Raw genomic sequence first — 19,879 nt, forward strand, 5'->3', positions numbered from 1 at the left:
CATTACCACCTTTGTCTTAATGACCCCCTTTGGCATTGTGCAATAACCACATACATGAACTGGCATATGCATGTATTCTCAAATCAACCATTTTTTTGTTCTCATTTTAAGGCGTGTATATGCAAATGTATTCTGTTTAATCACATACTTTGTTCATTAGCAAACATACGAATTGAGGAAGTGCAAGCCAAAACCTCAGTTGAACACTATTTCTGTCCAAATGTTTTTGATTATTCGTTTTTAGATCTTTGCAGAAAGTGCAATCTTGTTAGTCTGCTGCTGTTTGTGGAATGGTGACTGAGTTCAACGGTGATACTGACAGCCACTGAACTGATCGATCGATCGATCGATCCATCCATCCCTCTGTCCGTCCATCCGTCCATCAATGTGGTTTATACTGATGAGGGAAAATTCATAAACATTTTTCCTGACATTTCATCAGTCTGTGTACATGTAATTTCTGCAATTGTCTTGACCAGTGCCTTGTGTGGAAATTAAGTGCAAGGTACTAAAGGCAGTGGCACACCAAGGGTGTCGTTCGCCTTAAGGCAAGCAAGAAAAATGTCTCATGCCCCAGTCTGGAAATCGAAATGCAGATATTATTATGGTGCAGTGGGCCCCTTACAGCCTCAGCCTCAGTGCCACTGTGCCTGCTGCAAAATTGACAGCTATACCCCTGCCGTCAGGAGAATGATTTAAAGAAAAAGTGTATCATCTTTGGTTTATTGTTCACATGAGACATTCTCTGCACAAACAAGTCTCCTGTTGATAACAATTGCACTAAATTTCATTGCATACCATGAAACAACAAGGAATTATCATAGCACAAAATTCATGTGAGATGAATCCATTGTTAAAATTGTGTCACCAAGGCTTGCTTTATATATGTTATGTTATGCCATGTCATGCATCACGTCAGTTATATTGCCTTCTGTTGTACGGTGCTATGTTAGGTTATTTACACAATAGCCACTCAGTTCTGATCACAAGTTGATTAGGATTGCTGCTTTGAGGAGTAAGAAAGAAAATTAAGCAAGAAACTGCAAGACTTTAGTCTAACTTAAAGGGGGAAGACAAAGTGAAGGTCTGGAATCCCACTAGCAGGAGGACAATACCTGAATGAAGCAATTGTCAGAAGGGGCTTCATGTAATATAGGACCATTTTGGAGCATGGTCCATGAAGATTGAAATGTACATTTCTGGTGACAGTGGGACAAAAACAGACGTGAGATACAAATGGGTCTTATAATTGCCCCCTTGACACAGAGAACCAATGGGATGGAGAAAAGGAGAAAAGTAGTGCTTATGCAGAATATGAAAGGGAGGGATGGAGCTAAGGTAAGGTCAAGATAGAACCTATAAGCATTGCCCGATGACTAGGAGGTCTATGAGATTAGGAGATGGTAGGAATCCAGTCCAGGTAATCAAAATCTATCCCCCTTAAGACCTTTTTGCCAAGATCCTCTTTAAAATCAGAGCAACTGTTGTTAGAAATCCTTATGGTGTACAGCAAGACGTTTAGCTCTTGGACCCTTTACCTATTATGCTTTTGTGGTGGTCTGTGGCCTACTTAACAGAACACAGCCCTAAAATGTGTTTTAAAATTGTATACCCTTATCAGTTTGACTGCTTAACATTAGAGCAACCGCCAGGCTTACTGTGAGGTATGAAATATTTGCAAACAGAGCATTGTAAATAAACTGTATTTGTCCAGGCCCACCCCGATCTACCCATATGTGTAACAGCTTTATAACATTATGGAGTATGTGGATGTTACCATGAATATTTACCATTGTCCTGGAGAGATACTTGCTCTTACAAGAAACCTCAGACATATTTGTTGGAACAGAAAATTGCAGGATAAACTCTCATGGGCCTTGGACTATATCACTGTGTAGTAAAAGGGCGTGGTACACATTAGATGCAAAGTGAATTGGTTCAGGGTACCCACCAATCGCATGCTTAGTTGACCCATTATAATGCCATGCTGGACCCACTTTCCACTCATACATGTCATAAGAAGAAGATGATCCCTTTGTCATACAGAGGTTCCAACCTTTGTTGAGTGCCTTCTGGGAAACAATAGTATGATCAAATGCGCCACCTTCCAGCCTGAATCCTTTGCCAAGTGGAGGCCCTGTTGTGCTGAAACCATCTGTTGGAGCCTGTTTTTAATGCCTGGAGTGCATAGAAGCTGAAAGATCCTTAACACATAAGCTGAAAGAAATCCAGTTATTTGTCTTAGTGAAGAAGTGGAATGACCTTAAAATAAGTTGCTCAGCTATGGTGCTTCTACAAACACATTTCTCAAGTGGACCGGATTTGTTATAACAAGTGTTGAAAAAGTGACCTGTAGCATCCAGATTAGCATCTAGATAGAGGTTCTAGCACCACTGGGGTATTGCCAAGAGCTAATTAAAAAAAAGTCAAAAATACATTTAATTGGAGAGCTAATTAAAACCTTTACAATATGTGTCGTGTAGTCCAAGTCTCTAATAAAAAAAAAATAACCACCACTAAAAATAGAATATAAAAATGGTGATTAATCACAGGTACACAAGGGTATGCATAACATTTAAAAATAGATTCATATAGTTTTTAATTGTCTATAAACAATATCAAAAGACTTGACTAACTTCTAAATAAAATGAAGGAGCCAATGCTTGAGCGCATTGAACTGATTCCTTACGCTCTGTAGTGTTAGCTGCATTAACCTCATGGTCCAGTCAGCGTTTTTGCTCAGGCAGCAGTTCAGAACAAATTAAAATAATATGCAGTGGCATTTTGTAATTTGGCCACAGACTTTGCATTTCACCAGCTAAGGGTCAATTTGCTTGTAATATTTGGTTTTAAATTACAAAAATTGGAATTTCTTGATATGCATGTTTAAGAACTGCCCTCGTGCAATCGGTAATAAACCATCGAATAATAAACCTGTTTAAAAACCAGAAGACAAGAATTTAACTGAAGAATTTGTTTTATATTTGCAAGACATTAAATCTGCAATATGATACATCTTCCAGACTATAAGCTTTAGCCGTTGATAAGAGGCTATTCATCCCACGTTGACCATAGCCTGAGATCTCTCAGAACTGCAGGAATATACCTAGACCAATCTTTGTGACTATCATTCTTGCCTGAGATACTTACTACCATATTAAGCTGTGCACTTTACAGAGTGTGTCCAGGTAAAACTTGAAACACAACTTAATAGAATTGACATCAATTTCAAAGTACTGTCTAATTTTTTCAAATTCCAGTGAAATCTACTCTTGGTTAGTGAAACCGTGTAAATCATAGATGGATCTACAAAAAGGAGTACTGTGCAACATCAAATCAGGCTTGTAGTTCTAAGTCTAGAGATGGAAGAAATGATGCTCTTATCACAAAGAGCAAAGGATCAACTCATGGGTTTGTTGTAACCAGTCCAGAAGTTGAAGATTCACATTGAAGATGTCTCTTGAATCCTACTTTTAACATTTTTTAACAACCTATGACCTGATCATTAATCTTTTTCATGCCATTTTACTGATTCATTACCTCTTTAGGTCGAGCATTCAAGCCCTCTTGTATATACTTCAGTATATACTTATTATATACTTATATGTATGTACTCTGTGGGCTCTGGAGATCAGCCCTAGGACTTTTCTGCCTCCGCTTAGGGACTTTTTTCTATTCAACTGCCTCTTCTTAACTGTCTTGAAAGTAAACGACCAGCAGAGGTCAGTAAAATACCAGAATTGCTTTCTCCTGAGGGACTTTGTGTTGTAATTTAACAGTTATGTGGTTTTCCTGTAATGGTTCGTTCCGGCCCTCCCTGTCTATCCCCAGTTCTTGGTCCCCTCCAGGGAGTTGATGTTAGAATGTTGGAGTACCATTCCTGTGAGATGGAGAGTGGATGATCAGAATAAAGGATACTTGGACTTACCTGCTGTGGAGTCTGTTTTTCCTTCATAATTACAACACTGGTGACGAGCTGCGAAGGGGGCAGCTGATCATCTCTCCTTTGTTCACTCTCTCCTTTATTGCTTGTCGTGAAACACTTCATCTGGGACTTGCTCCACCAGAAGTGAGGTCCTCTGAACAGCACGATATTGTGTGCGGTTTTGCTTCGTATACCTTGTTCTCCTGTGTTAGTCAGGACACCTTCAATGTACTCCTGGCTGTTCCTGCGGTGTTTTTGGCTGGTTCGCCATTGGGACATTTCTTCAGCCTGATTTGGGCTCCACTGGCATTATCGGTGTGGCGTCCGGGGAGCAGTTCGGTGTGGTATCCTAGGAGCGGCTGGGCTTCACTGAGTAATTCTTCTACAACGCTTGCCTTTCATAGTGGAGAGGTTCTCGGCCCGAGGTCGGGGCTGAACTGTGCCTTTTTGACCACCGTTTTGTCTGATACTGCTGCTGGGGTGCCTGTTAGCCGGCTTCCACAGGACTCACCCCAGCTTCCAAAGGTCCGCAGCATCGGCGCTCCAACTCCAGAGGGCCGGTCGTTTCCATGATTTACGCTTCCTTCCGGCAGTCGGAGGCCCGGCGCCTCAACCGCTAGAGGACCGTGCCTGCTCCGAGATCTTTCAGTTTCTCCTCAGAATTGGCGCTCCAATCCCAGAGGGCCGGTCTTTTACAGGATTACAAGAGAGTTTTCTTCCGGCTGTCGGAGTCTCGGCGCTCCAACCACTAGAGGGCCGTGCCTGCTCCGATATTCCACTCAGTAAGTTCCCTGTTTTCTCTCAGCTGAGGCCCGGCGCTGCAATCGTTTTGGGGCTGTGTGGTTTTGCTTTGCTTCATTCGATCCTCTGTATTGGATCTCTGCGCCCAAGACTTACAAGCTGTACTTGTCCAGGCAATCCTGGCCAGAGATTCAACTGGGCATTACTGGGTGCTGTGCGCTGGTCCCCGGAAGCCCGTCCAAGGGGAACTCTGCTTTTCTGCGCCTCACAAGGAAGACGTATTCATTGCAGTGGGTGCCAGGTACTGTTTTAAGTCCTGTTTTCCAGGGAGGTTTAATTTCCGGTTGGTTGGTCTTCAGAAGTCAATTCAAATACACTGTTCAGTGTGCAGTTCACCCCTCAACATGGGCACTCCAGCTATTAGCCAGCCACCGTCCTTTCTGAATGAGTGCGGTGATCCTGAGATTCACTGGAAAGATTGGACAAAATTATTTGAGTCATATCTGATTGCTATGGGGGGGGAGAAATTCTCAGCGCTGCGGAAACAACACATATTGCTGCATAACTTGGGGGTGCATGGAAGTAAAGTGTATGAAACTCTACCTGAACCTGAGGTGGATAATGAAGATGATTTTGATGTTTATGATGTTACTCTTATAAAATTAGAGACACACTTTGGAGACAAAGTTAATGTGGTTCTGGAACGAAATAAATTCTTTAGCAGAGTGCAAGGGAAGAGTGAGTCTATTAATAACTATATTGCAGCCTTAAGAGGACTCACTCAGTTATGTGAATTCGGGGATCTAAATGACTCGCTCATTCGAGATCAACTTGTCAGATGCACGAACAATAGCAGGGTTCAAGAAAAACTACTTGCGAAAAATCCCACGCTTAGAGAGGCTATCTCAATTGCACAATCTATTGAACATACTGCTAAATGTGTAAAGGAAATGAAGGTTAAAGAAGAGGTAGTGGCTGTAGTACAAGCCGAAGCCAGTAACAATGAAGTACAGAAGATATCTGACAAGGGGGCAATAAAGATGTCACAACTTTCAAACCTACCAATGAGGGGCATGGGTTGAAATGTTTTAGATGTGGCAGCAGCAATCATCTCGCAAACAATCATTTGTGTACTGCACGTAGTGTTTTATGTAAGAAATGTAACAGGAGAGGGCACATAGCAAGGGTGTGTAGAGATGGCGTGAGTAATACTGTTAATGTGATCAATACTCAAGAAGAACTACAGGCCAAATTTGTGTTTCAAGTGAAAGATAGTGATGCAGGGTCAAAACCTAACTATCCCAAGTGTGTTGTCTTATTTGATAATAAGCCGTTGGAAGTGTATGCTGATTCGTGCTCACCATTCACGTTGATAAATATCAAAGACTTTGAGGAGTCTCTAAGGGGTTGTAAAATGATGTTAAGTACTCCTGATATTTCTCTGGAGGGTTACACGATGGATCCCATCCCTCTGGTTGGCATGGTAAGCAGTCACATAAACTTGAAAGGAAGATCAATGGTGGGCAAAGTGTATGTAGTAGAATGTGGGGCTAATCTTTTAGGATGGCAACACCAGAAAGAACTGGGGATCATTTTGGATCCAAATGATAAGAACCATGTCATTCTAGTCAATATTCCTGACCGTAACAAACACCTGCAGGATGCATATCCAAACCTTTTCACTGAGAAACTGGGTACGTTACGTGACTTTCAACACAGAATTAAAGTCAGGCAAGGTGCAAAGCCCGTGGTGCACAAAACACGGCCTGTACCTCTTCGCCTTAGAGAAATGCTCAAAGCGGAGTTGGATAAGCTATGTGAAATAGGGGCCATCCAACCCATTGAAGCTACAGAATGGCTCGCACCATTAGTTCTTGCATCCAAGGGGAATGGACAAGGTATTCGTCTTTGTGTGGACCTCCGCTCACTAAACGACAATATTTGGGTAGGGAGGTTCCCTCTCCCCAATATAAATGAGATGTTAAGTACAATGGGGAAGGCATTTTTTTTTCAGTCATTGATTTATCCATGGCCTATCATCAGTTCGAACTACACCCTGAGTCAAGACCTTTGACAGCATTTACCTCACCTTTTGGGGCATATATGTTTAGAAGAATGCCGTCTGGCCTCGCCTCAGTGGCTTTCATTTTTCAAAAAATAATGCAACAGGTTCTTAATGGTGTCAAAAACACACTCTGTTTCCAGGATGACATACTTATGTACGGGTCGACAGAGGAAGAACATGATGTTACCCTCAATACGGTGTGTCATAAACTCTCAGAAGCGGGGTTAACAGTTCAACTGGATAAATGCAAGATTAAAGTCACATCTGTTGATTATTTGGGCCATACCATATCCAAAGAAGGTTTTAGGCCCAAATACAGTTTAATCCAAGCAGTCAAGGATGCTCCGCACCCATCGATCAAAGAGGAACTGAAATCTTTCCTGGGTTTAGTGGAATATATGTCCAAATTCGTAAGGAATTTTGCTGACCTATGTGATGGCTTATGCGAGCTTCTCAAGAAAAACACAGTGTTTGAATGGGAAGAAAGACACGGTGAGATGGTTGAAACGATAAAACATCGTATTTTAGATTCTCCAGCTCTTGGTACTTTTGATCCCAAGAAGAAAACTGTATTAACTACAGATGCATCTAACAAAGGGTTAGAAGCTATGCTTTCTCAGAAAAGAGATGGGGAAGAGACAGTCATAGCATTTGCATCCCGGACCCTTAGCTCATAGAACGCAACTACTCAGTTATTGAGAGGGAGGCGTTGGCATGTTTTTGGGCTGTGCACCATTTTAAATTTTTCCTGTGGGGTACAAAATTTGTCATACACACGGACCACAAACCTTTAACTTTCATGTTTTCACCCAAACATGCTCAAAATATGTCTCCCCGGATACGTAAATGGGTCCTAGGTCTGGAAAATTACTGTTTTAAAGTGGAGTATTTACCAGGTCCAGAAAATGTGATTGCTGACTACTTATCTAGATCACCTCTCAAAGGCCATCAGAGCGAAGAATCGTTAGATGTCCCCATATTTCCCATTCATCTAGCTTCACTAACTAGTGATGAGTGGGATAAGGGAATGAAGGAGGATGAAGCCATGGAAACATTAAAAGAAATCATCATTAACGGATGGCCAGAAAAGATTTCGGAAGTTCCCGACAATATTAGAGACTTTTGGGAAGTGAGACTAGAACTTTTCCTCATCTCTGGTCGCATACACCGTGGTGATAAAATCATTCCGCCCATGTGTATGAGGAATAAAATAATTGATCTAGCCCATGAAGGGCATTTGGGCAGGAATCTCACTAAAAACAAGGTTAGGAGCTGTTTTTGGTTTCCTAAAATGGATTCCATGATTGAGATAAAGGTTAAGGAGTGTGTCAGTTGTGCTAAAAGTGATAAGAGTAAGATTCCTCACAAAGCTCCTTTGGCCCCGGTCAGTGTTCCAATGACCCCATGGACCAAATTAGCCATGGATATCATTGGTCCTATGGAAATGCTGGGTCCACATAAGAGGTTCATGTTTGTTCTTGTGGATTACACCTCTCATTGGGTCAATTTCAAATTTACATCATCTACCACAACAAACAGTCTCATCTCTTTTTTGAAGAACATCTTTGTCTATGAAGGTATTCCTTCCACTCTTGTGACAGACAATGGGGTGCAGTTTGTGTCTGAGACAATGAGAGAATTCATGGAAGAACTGAATATAAGGCATGAAAAGACTGCACTCTATTGTCCGAAAGCCAATGGCTTAGTTGAGAGGGTGAATCGTATGGTGAAAGAACACATTCAACTAGCTATCACAAATTGGTTCAATGTAGAAGACTCATTAAGAGAGTGGTTGTGGGCATACCACGCCGCTCCCAATGTTGTTACTGGAGTATCTCCTTTTGTGTTCCTGAGAGGGAGGGAGCCTAGTACCAAAATGTATCCTAGATGGTTGGGAGGTGGGAAAAGTGTATTGCCTGATCTAAGCCAGAGCAAAGAGAAAGTAGAGCGTCATCAACAGAAATACAAGGTTTGGTATGATGTCAAACATGGTGTCAAAAATGTAGATTTAACAGTAATGTGGTTTTCCTGTAATGGTTTGTTCCGGCCCTCCCTGTCCATCCCCAGTTCTTGGTCCCCTCCAGGGAGTTGATGTTAGAATGTTGGAGTACCATTCCTGTGAGATGGAGAGTGGATGATCAGAATAAAGGATACTTGGACTTACCTGCTGTGGAGTCTGTATTTCCTTCATAATTACAACACTGGCGACGAGCTGCGAAGGGGGCAGCTGATCATCTCTCCTTTGTTTACTCTCTCCTTTATTGCTTGTCGTGAAACACTTCATCTGGGACTTGCTCCACCAGAAGTGAGGTCCTCTGAACAGCACGATATTGTGTGCGGTTTTGCTTCGTATACCTTGTTCTCCTGTGTTAGTCAGGACACCTTCAATGTACTCCTGGCTGTTCCTGCGGTGTTTTTGGCTGGTTCGCCATTGGGACATTTCTTCAGCCTGATTTGGGCTCCACTGGCATTATCGGTGTGGCGTCCGGGGAGCAGTTCGGTGTGGTATCCTAGGAGCGGCTGGGCTTCACTGAGTAATTCTTCTACAACGCTTGCCTTTCATAGTGGAGAGGTTCTCGGCCCGAGGTCGGGGCTGAACTGTGCCGTTTTGACCACCGTTTTGTCTGCTACTGCTGCTTGGGTGCCTGTTAGCCGGCTTCCACAGGACTCACCCCAGCTTCCAGAGGTCCGCAGCATCGGCGCTCCAACTCCAGAGGGCCGGTCGTTTCCATGATTTACGCTTCCTTCCGGCAGTCGGAGGCCCGGCGCCTCAACCGCTAGAGGACCGTGCCTGCTCCGAGATCTTTCAGTTTCTCCTCAGAATCGGCGCTCCAATCCCAGAGGGCCGGTCTTTTACAGGATTACAAGAGAGTTTTCTTCCGGCTGTCGGAGTCTCGGCGCTCCAACCACTAGAGGGCCGTGCCTGCTCCGATATTCCACTCAGTAAGTTCCCTGTTTTCTCTCAGCTGAGGCCCGGCGCTGCAATCGTTTTGGGGCTGTGTGGTTTTGCTTTGCTTCATTCGATCCTCTGTATTGGATCTCTGCGCTCAAGACTTACAAGCTGTACTTGTCCGGGCAATCCTGGCCAGAGATTCAACTGGGCATTACTGGGTGCTGTGCGCTGGTCCCCGGAAGCCCGTCCAAGGGGAACTCTGCTTTTCTGCGCCTCACAAGTAAGACGTATACATTGCAGTGGGTGCTAGGTACTGTTTTAAGTCCTGTTTTCCATGGAGGTTTAATTTCCGGTTGTTTGGTCTTCAGAAGTCAATTCAAATACACTGTTCAGTGTGCAGTTCACCCCTCAACATGGGCACTCCAGCTATTAGCCAGCCACCGTCCTTTCTGAATGAGTGCGGTGATCCTGAGATTCACTGGAAAGATTGGACAAAATTATTTGAGTCATATCTGATTGCTATGGGGGGGGAGAAATTCTCAGCGCTGCGGAAACAACACATATTGCTGCATAACTTGGGGGTGCATGGAAGTAAAGTGTATGAAACTCTACCTGAACCTGAGGTGGATAATGAAGATGATTTTGATGTTTATGATGTTACTCTTATAAAATTAGAGACACACTTTGGAGACAAAGTTAATGTGGTTCTGGAACGAAATAAATTCTTTAGCAGAGTGCAAGGGAAGAGTGAGTCTATTAATAACTATATTGCAGCCTTAAGAGGACTCACTCAGTTATGTGAATTCGGGGATCTAAATGACTCGCTCATTCGAGATCAACTTGTCAGATGCACGAACAATAGCAGGGTTCAAGAAAAACTACTTGCGAAAAATCCCACGCTTAGAGAGGCTATCTCAATTGCACAATCTATTGAACATACTGCTAAATGTGTAAAGGAAATGAAGGTTAAAGAAGAGGTAGGGGCTGTAGTACAAGCCGAAGCCAGTAACAATGAAGTACAGAAGATATCTGACAAGGGGGCAATAAAGATGTCACAACTTTAAAACCTACCAAGGAGGGGCATGGGTTGAAATGTTTTAGATGTGGCAGCAGCAATCATCTCGCAAACAATCATTTGTGTACTGCACGTAGTGTTTTATGTAAGAAATGTAACAGGAGAGGGCACATAGCAAGGGTGTGTAGAGATGGCGTGAGTAATACTGTTAATGTGATCAATACTCAAGAAGAACTACAGGCCAAATTTGTGTTTCAAGTGAAAGATAGTGATGCAGGGTCAAAACCTAACTATCCCAAGCGTGTTGTCTTATTTGATAATAAGCCGTTGGAAGTGTATGCTGATTCGTGCTCACCATTCACGTTGATAAATATCAAAGACTTTGAGGAGTCTCTAAGGGGTTGTAAAATGATGTTAAGTACTCCTGATATTTCTCTGGAGGGTTACACGATGGATCCCATCCCTCTGGTTGGCATGGTAAGCAGTCACATAAACTTGAAAGGAAGCTCAATGGTGGGCAAAGTGTATGTAGTAGAATGTGGGGCTAATCTTCTAGGATGGCAACACCAGAAAGAACTGGGGATCATTTTGGATCCAAATGATAAGAACCATGTCATTCTAGTCAATATTCCTGACAGTAACAAACACCTGCAGGATGCATATCCAAACCTTTTCACTGAGAAACTGGATACGTTACGTGACTTTCAACACAGAATTAAAGTCAGGCAAGGTGCAAAGCCCGTGGTGCACAAAACACGGCCTGTACCTCTTCGCCTTAGAGAAATGCTCAAAGCGGAGTTGGATAAGCTATGTGAAATAGGGGTCATCCAACCCATTGAAGCTACAGAATGGCTCGCACCATTAGTTCTTGCATCCAAGGGGAATGGACAAGGTATTCGTCTTTGTGTGGACCTCCGCTCACTAAACGACAATATTTGGGTAGAGAGGTTCCCTCTCCCCAATATAAATGAGATGTTAAGGACAATGGGGAAGGCATTTTTTTTTCAGTCATTGATTTATCCATGGCCTATCATCAGGTCGAACTACACCCTGAGTCAAGACCTTTGACAGCATTTACCTCACCTTTTGGGGCATATATGTTTAGAAGAATGCCGTTTGGCCTCGCCTCAGCGGCTTTCATTTTTCAAAAAATAATGCAACAGGTTCTTAATGGTGTCAAAAACACACTCTGTTTCCAGGATGACATACTTATGTACGGGTCGACAGAGGAAGAACATGATGTTACCCTCAATACGGTGTGTCATAAACTCTCAGAAGCGGGGTTAACAGTTCAACTGGATAAATGCAAGATTAAAGTCACATCTGTTAATTATTTGGGCCATACCATATCCAAAGAAGGTTTTAGGCCCAAATACAGTTTAATCTAAGCAGTCAAGGATGCTCCGCACCCATCGAACAAAGAGAAACTGAAATCTTTCCTGGGTTTAGTGGAATATATGTCCAAATTCGTAAGGAATTTTGCTGACCTATGTGATGGCTTACGCGAGCTTCTCAAGAAAAACACAGTGTTTGAATGGGAAGAAAGACACGGTGAGATGGTTGAAATGATAAAACATCGTATTTTAGATTCTCCAGCTCTTGGTACTTTTGATCCCAAGAAGAAAACTGTGTTAACTACAGATGCATCTAACAAAGGGTTAGAAGCTATGCTTTCTCAGAAAGGAGATGGGGAAGAGACAGTCAGAGCATTTGCATCCCGGACCCTTAGCTCATCAGAACGCAACTACTCAGTTATTGAGAGGGAGGCGTCGGCATGTTTTTGGGCTGTGCACCATTTTAAATTTTTCCTGTGGGGTACAAAATTTGTTATACACACGGACCACAAACCTTTAGATTTCATGTTTTCACCCAAACATGCTCAAAATATGTCTCCCCGGATAGGTAAATGGGTCCTAGGTCTGGAAAATTACTGTTTTAAAGTGGAGTATTTACCAGGTCCAGAAAATGTGATTGCTGACTACTTATCTAGATCACCTCTCAAAGGCAATCAGAGCGAAGAATCGTTAGATGTCCCCATATTTCCCATTCATCTAGCTTCACTAACTAGTGATGAGTGGGATAAGGGAATGAAGGAGGAAGAAGCCATGGAAACATTAAAAGAAATCATCATTAACGGATGGCCAGAAAAGATTTCGGAAGTTCCCGACAATATTAGAGACTTTTGGGAAGTGAGACTAGAACTTTTCCTCATCTCTGGTCGCATACACCGTGGTGATAAAATCATTCCGCCCATTTGTATGAGGAATAAAATAATTGATCTAGCCCATGAAGGGCATTTGGGCAGGAATCTCACTAAAAACAAGGTTAGGAGCTGTTTTTGGTTTCCTAAAATGGATTCCATGATTGAGATAAAGGTTAAGGAGTGTGTCAGTTGTGCTAAAAGTGATAAGAGTAAGATTCCTCACAAAGCTCCTTTGGCCCCGGTCAGTGTTCCAATGACCCCATGGACCAAATTGGCCATGGATATCATTGGTGCTATGGAAATGCTGGGTCCATATACGAGGTTCATGTTTGTTCTTGTGGATTACACCTCTCATTGGGTCAATTTCAAATTTACATCATCCACCACAACAAACAGTCTCATCTCTTTTTTGAAGAACATCTTTGTCTATGAAGGTATTCCTTCCACTCTTGTGACAGACAATGGGGTGCAGTTTGTGTCTGAGACAATGAGAGAATTCATGGAAGAACTGAATATAAGGCATGAAAAGACTGCACTCTATTGTCCGAAAGCCAATGGCTTAGTTGAGAGGGTGAATCGTATGGTGAAAGAACACATTCAACTAGCTATCACAAATGGGTTCAATGTAGAAGACTCATTAAGAGAGTGGTTGTGGGCATACCACACCGCTCCCAATGTTGTTACTGGAGTATCTCCTTTTGTGTTCCTGAGAGGGAGGGAGCCTAGTACCAAAATGTATCCTAGATGGTTTGGAGGTGGGAAAAGTGTATTGCCTGATCTAAGCCAGAGCAAAGAGAAAGTAGAGCGTCATCAACAGAAATACAATGTTTGGTACGATGTCAAACATGGTGTCAAAAATGTAGATTTTGAAACAGACACTTCGGTGATGGTCAGGAAACCAACTCATGTGCAACCAGGGTCGAGTAAGTATGGGGCTCCCATACGGGTGGACAAGTCTGGCAGGAATGTAGTTCGTCTGGAAAATGGTCAGACATGGAGCAAGGATAGAATTGTGAACACATTGTGAGCTTAGTGTCTGGTAATCCTCCCCTACATAGGGAGATGTGTTGTAATTTAACAGTAATGTGGTTTTCCTGTAATGGTTTGTTCCGGCCCTCCCTGTCCATCCCCAGTTCTTGGTCCCCTCCAGGGAGTTGATGTTAGAATGTTGGAGTACCATTCCTGTGAGATGGAGAGTGGATGATCAGAATAAAGGATACTTGGACTTACCTGCTGTGGAGTCTGTATTTCCTTCATAATTACAACACTTTGTATTTTATAATTTTTCTGGCAACTGCCTCTATAAACTTTCTTGATAGAAAACGACCAGCAGAGGTCAGTAAAATACCAGAATCACTTTAGTATTCTCTAGATTCCAGTCCATAGAAATTGTCTTCCATGAGTCCCCGTAGACAATAATATTTTCTTCAAATCTTGTATTTTCAGTGATATGACCACCGAAGGGCCCTGATTTTATATTAAAAACAGAGCTTTGGACTGTACGATTTCCTGCTGAAAGGCAATATTTCTCTCCATGTGTTCCCATATGTGTCACGGAGTTTGGTGCTTACTTTCCCTTTTGTTAAAGAACAGTAGATGTTTCAGCACCCAGGCTAATGTGCTGAATAGCTCAATACATATAAGGTCCCAAAGGCGAGACCGATTGCATTGCAAATGCTTGTTTTAATTACAGCTTGGTACTTGAACTTCAGGTTTTTTATGCCTCTTAATTCTATTGTTATCTGAAGTGTTTTTACATTGCATACCACTCGCAGATCTCCGAAGAACAGTATTTGTGCTTTGCAATGCTTCCAACAGTGAGGCAGTGAGTATCAGTAGGAAAAACAATGAGTGACTCCTGTAGGTTCCATGGATCTATCTATCTATCTATCTATCTATCTATCTATCTATCTATCTATCTATCTATCTATCTATCTATCTATCTATCTATCTATCTATCTATCTATCTATCTATCTATCTATCTATCTATCTATCTATCTATCTATCTATCTATCTATCTATCTATCTATCTATCTATCTATCTATCTATCTATCTATCTATCTATCTATCTATCTATCTATCTATCTATCTATCTATCTATCTATCTATCTATCTATCTATCTACACGTGTATTTTATTTAATTTATAGTACTACTTATACCAAGGAAGGATGTCAGAAAACCTTTCATCACACACACATTATACAGAGACAATGAATTAAACAAGTGTGTAAATCAATCAGACAATGAGGACTGCAAGCTGTAGGAGTCATCTGTCATCCATACTGGTAGCCAGTATATTTTAAGAGTTTTTGGTCTAGAGAAACACAAACTCAGGATTTAAAACCTAACACAGAGGTTGGTGTTGCCTTTACTAATAAGAATTTTTTATACTCAAACAAACTCTTTTAGCAACCTTAGGATAACGAAAGAAAGGAGTTAAAACATAGATTTTAAACCTATGCCGTGCAGCTTGCCTGCTGCGCATTGATGTCAGTTCATAGCTCACTATACTATATTAAAAGGATTGTAGCATATAACTGCAAGTAACAAATGTATCTCTTTGATAAAAGCAGTAACGCACAGAGTTATCTACATGCAATACTATTCTGTGATCTGCATGTCACACCAGTGGAGGCTGGTGACATTTGAAAGTGGTAAGGCGTAAACTTTGTGGGCGAGCATCATGGCGAGTGAACACAGCGAGCGAGCCCGAACACTAAAAGGGGAACCCCCCCGAGAAAAGTTTGAAAAAAGAGTGGGTAAATGGTGCATTTTCAAGAAAATGTGTTAGGAGAGAGAAAAGAAGAGAGTGTGTGTGTGTGTGTGTGTGTTTGTGTGTGTGTGTGTGTCTCAATTGAAGAAGTTTATTCTGTTAAGTTTTGTAGCACAGCGAAAATTCGGCAGTCTGCCGTCGGATTAGTATACTAATACGTCTAATACTAAACTTAACAGAATAAACTTCTTCAATTGAGAAGTTGCTGGGGACTGGAAATTTAATTACACCGTGCAAAAAGCACCAGAGTTCACTTACCTGTATCTTTTGACGATTATTCACCTTAAACAAAAGCTACAGAACGACTATCTATTTGACATATACGTATCAATTGTATTCTATAATTCTTGAATCTTTGGAAACCCCATTCAGGGGTCAACTGTTTAAATTTATGATAGTCCTGAAGATGGTCTCATGGACAAATGCATAGAGACTGAAACGTCGACATTCACAGTCTCTTCTGGAAAATAATGTACAATGAGAAGAAGTGTTTACAATAGTGACATTGAAGGATTATACAATTGTATTTATTTTCCTCTTGTTACATTGTTTGTATAACTGTGTAGTACCCTTGATAAATTTCAAAAGATAAAACCTTTTTCTATATATACCCGTGTTTTGAATATTTATTGTTTTGTGATTGGTTCATTGGTTCTTAGGTCCTCACAAGGAACAAAAATATTTCTTAGTTAAAATACATTTGAATAATATCTCTCTGGCGAGTTTATCAATAATTCTTGCAGTTAAAAATATATATCAAAAGCAATAGAACAGAGTATTTCAAATAAATCCCTTGAAGGCACCTTTTACCCGTTCATAGGATTGGCTTAGGGCACGGATACTCTTCGCCCACCGCCTGCCCATTAGGAGACCGAGGGGCTCCTAATGGGCATGCGCAAGCCAGTGCAAACACAAGTGCACATGCGCACTTGTGCTGCTGCCTGTCCCTGGCTGGTCTGACAATGCATGTCAGTCAACATGACGCCGGACCGTCCACCCCCTTCAGACTCTGAATGTACAACATGATTGTCAGTTCTCCCTCAGCATCGCTGAACTTAAGTAAACTGAGTCAGTTTACTTAAGTTCAGAGCCGCCGAGGGAGCTGCGGGCGCGGGCGGGCGGGGGGGAAATGCCCCAACGCCCCAATGGACGCACCGCGCCTGTGTCACACATGCTTTGCAGCAGGCACATTAACCCTCTGCCCTGCCTTATGAGACAAAACACGTATCTGTTTAGCAGAAATATTATTCACCAAAGTTAATTTGACATTTTTATTATTGCCTGAAGATTTCTGGGCACAGAAAGAACTCTGAAGCAGGTGCTTTTAACCCCTTGAGCTTGGAATCTGGCTGGGGAACCAGTCACTGCCCAGAGGTGGTAGCAGGCACTTAATTCCCAGTGCATGGACTTTTTGGGACATTTCTAGGTGCTTTTTGTTGGTTATGACATGTGATTAATGATGGCACACGTGGATGTCAACACATCTTTAAGTAGAAAGTAACTGTCTAGGTTTTTGGGAGATTAAGTCTCCTACTTATTAAAATCAACATATTGCATGTAAAAAAAGCAGATTTAACGCAGTAAGAGGCGGCAGAGGCCCAGGCACATAAAGGGATATAAAGAATTGCAAAGTACAATGAACCCCTTTCAGAGCTCACCCACTTTCTATTTTAACATTTCAGCTGGTTACGTGGTAGGAACAGTAAGAGCCACAGATGAGGACAAACCCCCCTGCGTGAGATACGGAATCACTTCCGGTGACACTGAGACCATTAAACTATTTTGGATCAACAGAGAAACTGGAGCCATAGAACTGACGACCAACCCCGACTATGAAACCACCCCGCAGTACACACTGGCTGTGGAGGCCGTCGACTGTGACCCTGTGGCTCCGAAGCGAAACGTGGCAACAGTAAGTAAATGGACTTGTGGTGATGGAGGCAGTGACGCCAAACACCCAGTGCTTAATTTGAGCCGGGGCTTTCCGGTGCTAAGCACCGGCACCTAATTGATTTAGGGTGCTCGGCACTGGCACCTAATTGTCAACACCATACCTAGAACAGTCTACCACATGGTGGCGCTGCTCATCTAATTTAGAGATGAGCAGAACAACAGTTGTTTAGGAATGCAAAATACATATAAAATTGCAAATACCTGCCTCCCCAGCCATACCTTTAGCTTTAGGGACCTGGAAATACCTAAACTGTCGCATTTACATGCGAGAGAGGTGGTTAGTAGTTGTTTTGGCAGCAATGACAAGGGTGTTGGGTGGTGCAAGCTGCAGTGGCCTCCCGGTCAGAGCCCTGGCACTTAATATTTTACAAATTAAGCACTGCAAACGCCGTACATCCTGCAACGTCCATCGAACTGTTTTTCTGGTATTACATGTTCAAATGGGCTGTGTGTAGGCAAAGCCTTGTCTTTGTGCTCTGACAAATTTATGCACAAGGGTATGTGATATAAATACCTTTGACAATATTTGTATCTCAAATGGCTGTTTTTCGATATATCGACACATCTCAATGTTTTGGTCTTCGATTTTTTATGGCAGTATTTTGGTAGCACGATGCTTCTAGAGTTAAGATATTAAGATGGAATGCCACAGCACAGACATCACATGGAATTGAAAGGGTACGCGGACTGTGTGCGTCATTCTTGCTGATGGGCATTTCGCACTGCAGCGCCTAATTAAAAAGAGCTCCAGCTGTAGGTGGCGAATTGGCCGTGGGTTAGGTAGGAAGGGAAGCGTCAAAAATAAAAACAAAGCAGCAACCACTTTGGAGCAAACATCGGCATCGAGAGATTGTCGGTGTTTGCCACACGTTGAAATGTCTGCAAATCGCCTGAACGCACTTTTTGATATTATATCGTTTAAATAACTACACCGATTAATTGTATTTATTTTATTGAGCTCGTAAGGCTGAAATACTAGGGTGGGCCCTGTTAGGATTCAAATGTGTGAACTTTAGGCGACAATCAGAACCTTGCAGCAGGCCCTGGATTAATACACTGGCTTTTAGGAATCCGGGGTCAGATTTACTAAACTTTCACACAACACAGTGTAGCAAGGCAACTTGCTGTGCTGCGTTGCTTGAAAGAGAAGCGCAGAAATGCACCGTATCTACTAAAATATGGCACCCTTCTGCTCTCTCAGCCTAGCACCAACGCAGACACCCATACACTACAGTGCAAGGGTGTCTGTGTTGCAAGGAAAGTTGTTTTTGTGCAGAAAGGGATACCTTTCTGCACAAAACACATTCTTTCTCTGCATTTTCCTCTTTCTCTGTGGGCTACAGCCCACACAGAAAGATGAAATTACAAGGAGAAAAAAATATTTTTCACGTAATCCCAGGTTTACAAACCTTTGTAAATTTGAGATTGTGAACAATCCATGAACGGATGCATAGGTACGCCTATGTTCCACCCATGGAACACCTCCTCCCCTTGCATGGGTTTGAAAATATCTACTAGCATTTTGGATCAAAGCTGCGCAATAAAGTGACACAGCCATGACTCAAAGTGTTCGCTAATCTGGTCTTGTGTTTCTACGGAGTAAATATAGCAACTACTGTGGGGTTTATTTACAAGAAACTGACGCATCTGTATAAAGATGCATCAGTTTCCCTGCACCTGAGTGCAAAATCCTTCCGCCACCATGGATGCGCCTCATTTACAATACAGCACACCATGGCGCAAGGATTGACAGATGCATCAGACATTTTTACACATCTGTTGGTGCAAAAGTCAAGCATTGCTAGAGTCGTGTCGCAAGCATGACACAAATCCAGCAATGCATGGGGAGGCCTATTCCTAATACACTGCATCACTCCTTACGCCTGCTCTAATTAGGCATAGGGTTTTGATGCAGTGGCATCCTAGCAGTGGCGCAGCGTCTGGATGCCCCCACGGGTGACAAACTACACTCTACAAATCCACCTTACATTACATTACACCTTACATTACATATAACAATCAAATCCAGCATTTTGTACATTACGTTGTGAGTAAGATTTTGTTATATGCAGTGTATGAAATCATTTTTCTAGGACTTTTGTTCTGTTTAGCAAATTCTTAAATACAGTGTATGAGCTATTGTGTACACTTTAAGTTTTTCTCCTCTCTAAATCATATTTCCCATAGTAGTTTGTATTGAACAAAAGTGTTTATTTAACCCAGATAACTGGTATTTCATAGCGGCAGCAGAGTGGACATACCAGCCTTCGGGGCTAATGTTGATATTTGGCCACAATCTTGCACATT

General features: G+C 42.3%; 1 pseudogene across 1 annotated transcript in view; it reads left to right on the forward strand.

Moving 5' to 3' along the window:
- The window catches only part of LOC146797602 (cadherin-related family member 3-like), a 706,232-nt pseudogene that overhangs the window by 476,213 nt on the left and 210,140 nt on the right, over nucleotides 1-19,879 (forward strand). The window contains exon 13 of the transcript XR_014969047.1: nucleotides 17,302-17,531. The product of XR_014969047.1 is annotated as a cadherin-related family member 3-like (transcript). The remainder of the gene's footprint in view (nucleotides 1-17,301; nucleotides 17,532-19,879) is intronic.

Source organism: Triturus cristatus, chromosome 9, assembly GCF_964204655.1.
Source record: "Triturus cristatus chromosome 9, aTriCri1.1, whole genome shotgun sequence".
In the NCBI taxonomy this organism is placed as follows: Eukaryota; Metazoa; Chordata; class Amphibia; order Caudata; family Salamandridae; genus Triturus; species Triturus cristatus.